The sequence below is a fragment of the Mytilus californianus genome, unplaced genomic scaffold (assembly GCF_021869535.1).
Source record: "Mytilus californianus isolate M0D057914Y unplaced genomic scaffold, xbMytCali1.0.p SCAF_4, whole genome shotgun sequence".
NCBI lineage: Eukaryota > Metazoa > Mollusca > Bivalvia > Mytilida > Mytilidae > Mytilus > Mytilus californianus.
Genome location: NW_026262690.1, coordinates 48,678,884 through 48,683,734, shown reverse-complemented (window position 1 = coordinate 48,683,734; position 4,851 = coordinate 48,678,884). Strand labels below are relative to the sequence as shown.

The 4,851-nt window shown below is 31.9% G+C and overlaps 1 long non-coding RNA gene across 1 annotated transcript; it reads right to left on the bottom strand.

Annotated features, from left to right (window-relative positions):
* Positions 1 to 456: 456 nt before the first annotated feature.
* LOC127738192 (uncharacterized) lies at positions 457 to 4,476 on the bottom strand. The gene is made up of 3 exons (XR_007999956.1): positions 4,113 to 4,476; positions 2,692 to 2,723; positions 457 to 494 (listed from the first exon to the last, which is right to left on the bottom strand). It is a non-coding gene; the product is annotated as an uncharacterized LOC127738192 (long non-coding RNA).
* Between the last annotated feature and the right edge of the window lie 375 nt (positions 4,477 to 4,851).

The following is a 4,851-nucleotide window of genomic DNA, read 5'->3' as shown; positions in this document are numbered from 1 at the left end:
TGTATAACACATTTTCATAGACGATTCACTCATGCTGAAGCACAAAATATATTTAACAACTAACATATCACACAGAAGCCATTCGTTCTTAAGGCATTTTGAACTATCAATACAAAATTTTATACAATATACACATAAGGTTATACTTTATATTTAGGGATATACGAATTGCTTGCGGTCCTGTTACACAAGTCCGCATTAGTAGCATATAAGCGAGTAGTAAGAAAATCGCACTATGCAAACACTCGTCTGTTCTGGTTTCTATTGTCGTCTGTTCTTGAAGAACTAGTACTTGAAACATGCTGTCGTCGATTCGTCTGTGAACTGTTTTGATTATTTGATTTTTGATTATAAGATTTCACGTTTTCAGAATCACTTGGTTCTGCACAACAGCAGTACCATACCAGACAAATTAGAAAAATAAGTGCTATGAAAAATCCAAATCCAGCAGAAAGTCCTTTTATCATATCATCTGTTAATCCTCCAAATCTACCCTGTAATCAAAACAATACATCCTCTTTTACTGCATGTAATTACTGGCGCTTTGGGAATGGACACTCTTTTTTCTGTAATTTTTTTTGTGTTGTTTTCTTTTGTGTTTTTGTTGTTGTTAAAGATTCCTTAATTTTAACTTATTTTCACTTCTCTAATGTGTTCTTGATTTCATCGATACTATTTAACAATACCAGTAGTGTATATAAAGCCCCTCTATTCTTATTCTTGTCCAATGCTTTATTCCTTTTCCCTTTATGTATTATACTTAAAGTATTCAACAATAGACAAGTATTTTTACATTACATTGAGCCAGACGTGAAATCTTACAGAATCCAGAAAAATAGTGAATAAACAGAGAATATCAAAGATTAACAATCAACACCATATCCCCAAAAGGAAAACAAGATTATGATGTGATAAAATACAACCACTAACGAAGTTCCTGATTTAATACAGGCACAATGTGCAGGGGCGGATCCAGCCATTTATTAAAAAGGGGGGGGGGGGGTCCTAACCCAAGATAAAAGGGGGGGGGGGGTTCCAACTATATGTCCCCATTCAAATGCATTGATCGTCCAAAAAGGGGGGTTCCAACCCCCGGAACCCCCCCCCCCCCCCCCCCCCCCCCCTGGATCCGCCACTGATGTGACTGGGTTAAACTAGTGTTAAAAAATCTCAATCTGATAGAAAATCAAATCTACCAAAAATTGCTTATTGTTATAAGTATAGTTACATCACTGATCTATAATTTAGTTCGATTGACAAAGTCACAACAATCCATTTTTTGACCTCGGATCAGTAGACTTACAAAAGGTACATGAAAGAACGTACAATAAAATTCAGTACAGGAAAAAACACTTAACCCTAAAAAAACACGGTTCTGTAGATAACAAAAACACAAGATTTAATTTCGAAAATATATATAAAAAGGAAATCGTTGGTTTAATTTAAATTTTCTTGTAATACTAACAAGATTTGATTCGTAGACATTTCTGTGACGTTTACAAGACATGTTAGTCTGTTAAAGCTATTTCAAACACTTCGTATTGAAAATCAATGATACTGATATGTTACATTGTATTAACATCTTGAGTATCAAATTCACAAACTCGCCAGAAATGTCATAGAATTTCTTAAACCACATAAAATATTTATCAAGTATTTTGTATCTTCTTGTATATATGCAGATCGTTAATCCAAATCCGACACCACAATAACATATTTCATTCGAAAGAAAGATATACTGTCTGCGCAAGATGTTTATAACATTGTTGGGCTCAATTTGAGAAGAAGCATATAATATATAGTATATTTCATGAAAGTCCAATTTACATATATCAATTAAATAGAAAAGTTGTTCAGCACTACATGTTGCTGTTGAAGACAATATTGAAAATATGTGTTTTTGAAGAAAAAAATCCATCGAAAGCCGTCTCTAACCAAAATAAATTAATGTTTAGATGGACAACGCATATCGTTTCTTCCCATAGAATTTTGGTTTTGGCAAAGAATGTCCTTCTGAAACATTAAAAAAAAATAAAACTCGAAATTCCCCAGATTTGTCAAAATTGCAGTTTTGTGCCATCTTTACGCATTTATAATTTGGCCACATTTTCAAAAATGTTAAAACTTTAAGGTAAAAATTTGAATCTATGATACTGTGAATTTTAGAATAGATTAAAGGACTATTAGAAAATAGTCCTTAGAAATAAATTCAGGTGAAATCGGCCTTACCTTTTTGTATATATATATCTAAATATTTTCATAAAATGGACAAGGTTGAGTGGTTGTCTTGTGTAATAAAGAAACAGTCACGTATATATGATATTTCAATTTCATTCGAGGAAAATTTTAATTATCAGTCTCTAATTCAGGAACTATAATAGAATATAACAGAAAAAAAAACATATTATCGAAATGATCCAAATATAAGTTTTGTCCCAAATTACAATTCTCAGAAAAAAATGTTTTTGAGCTGGGAACTGTTAAATTTGTTAAAATTGTTTGGAAATTAATTTAATTTCCTCCATGCATAAGCGAATTTATATCTAAAATGAATCAATGAAGAATATTTTGAACAGAAATGGAGGGTAAGAAAGACAAAAAAGTTGCTTCATAAGTCGTATCAAAAAAGACTTTGTCTATTATTAGTGGGGGTGTGATATAATGTAGATATAAAACATATGTTAAACTTACCGAATCTGTTGAATTTGACTTCGCTTCAATCACTGAAATGTATAGAATAGACGTTATACAAAACCTCCACCATGTAAATTGTGAGTTTAGCATAAAAAAAATGGCAGCAAAACAGTCGGTGGTCAATTTCATTTAGTGATATTTCTTTCGTTTTAATAGTCTAGTTTAGTCTCTCCAAGTAATGAATTTGAAATGACATATGCATGAAATAAGACAAATATTTGACCAAGACATAATTTACATATTGTTAGACCGTCCAGTAATATTGCTGACTCGCCACTGTTTTTATCCCTAAATAGGAATGTAAATACAAAAATGTACTATGATTGTAAGTTTATATTTAGAGCACCTGAGTTCACCCCCGTTTTTTAGGTTTGGTTTGTGTTGCTCCAGCTTTGTATTTCTGAGTAATTTTTGTTAAACGTTGTTTGTTCCTTTTTTCCTTCTTTATCGGTCATTTCACGGATGGTCGGTTTTTCTTCGGCTATAGTTTTTTTTCTATTAGCCTTGAATTCCCTTCTCGGTATCTTTTTCTTTGTTTACATCCTTGTATAAGTTTAATAGTTGTGACTGAGAAATATGCACAGGTTTACTAGTATACTTGGATTTACCATCATAATGAAATCTGGAAAATTTGACGTAGCAGATTCCCAAACACAGCCAGGCAAAGCTATAATATGAGTATTCAAAAAAAGATGACCATGATTTTGATTCCTTATGATGTCTATAAAAGGATATTCAAATACTGCCAATTAGAATTCAGATTGTCCCTGTTTAGTAGATGACAATTCAATGTTAATCAAAAGCAACAAATAGACAGACGGAAGCAAAATTATGTCGTCAGTCTAATGTATTGTCCTTTAGTTCATGTGGTCCAAATACATGAACTCCTTAAAAGTTAGATGCATATTGTTCACACAATTGCTGCGATATAAGCGGATTTTCTTTCTTACTAAGTAACTTAAAATAGCAGTTTGCATTGCTTTGCGTATTATAAGCCGGCTATTCAGTATATATTTTATTCTAGAGCATCAAAACTCCTTGGAATTTGTTGCATTTACTAAATTCTCGAAAGTGACGTCCATGATTATCATGAATATAATAAAATAACCAAAAGCAGATTTTGGAGAAGAAAAAAAATGTGGTATTCAGTCTTATATCTTTTATTCTTTGAAGACCTCGTTAGGTAGGAAGTAACAAAATTACCGGTGAAAAAAATTTAATATACAAAAATGTATGTTCAAGAACAGTGCACAAATGTTAAGATGCGAAGAAACATTCTGGAAAACGAGTTTGCCGGAAAAAAGTTAACCTAAAATTTCCCACTCAACAATATTTCTGTATTTGGATCTTATAGTGGACTGGTCTTGACCTATAAAACAATGGTTAATACTTGTATGTAATATTTTTTAAAATCTTACCAGAAAATAAAAGCCAAGATATAAGTCCTGTTAGGTAATCTGTCATTTTGAAATTCTTATGTATCAAGTTGCGAAACTGATACATTTTTATAAAACAATTTCATCACTGTCATATAACGTCAACTGGATTTAATATTCATAATACTTTTCATTTATACTTTTAACATATGACTATAATAGTTCCATAAATATTATTACTACTATCTTTATGAAATTTATCCGTTTATTTACTGCGGCGCACAATATTTGGCTGGCGTAAGATGACAATCGTCAGAATCAATCGTGATGACTTCACATTTGAACAATTCCTATCGATTTTGAATCGATCAATAAAGGTAACGAATCAGAAAGAAAATGTACCTGTTTTCAGCACATAAATGACGCAGAGAAACCGATAAAGAGATCGTAATGACATAACGCCGATCCTATACAGCGATCACTACAAGATATTTTATTTGAAAATTACAGTAACCCATCACTGGCAGAAATGTCTGTTGCAAGAGGTAACACGCTTCTTTCAATATTTTACGAATTACATCATAATAAACCCAATTTGACTGTATTAAAACGAGGGTCTAAAGTCGGTTGACAGCACAATGCTGGACTGTTTATTTAGAAACATGACAATTGTTCGATTACTTAAACGTGGAATAAAAATGAAACTTTCACGTTATTATGAAGGAACTAGAATCAGTGGTACAATTCAAGCATACGAGATTTTCAGTTGGAAAATCCAAAT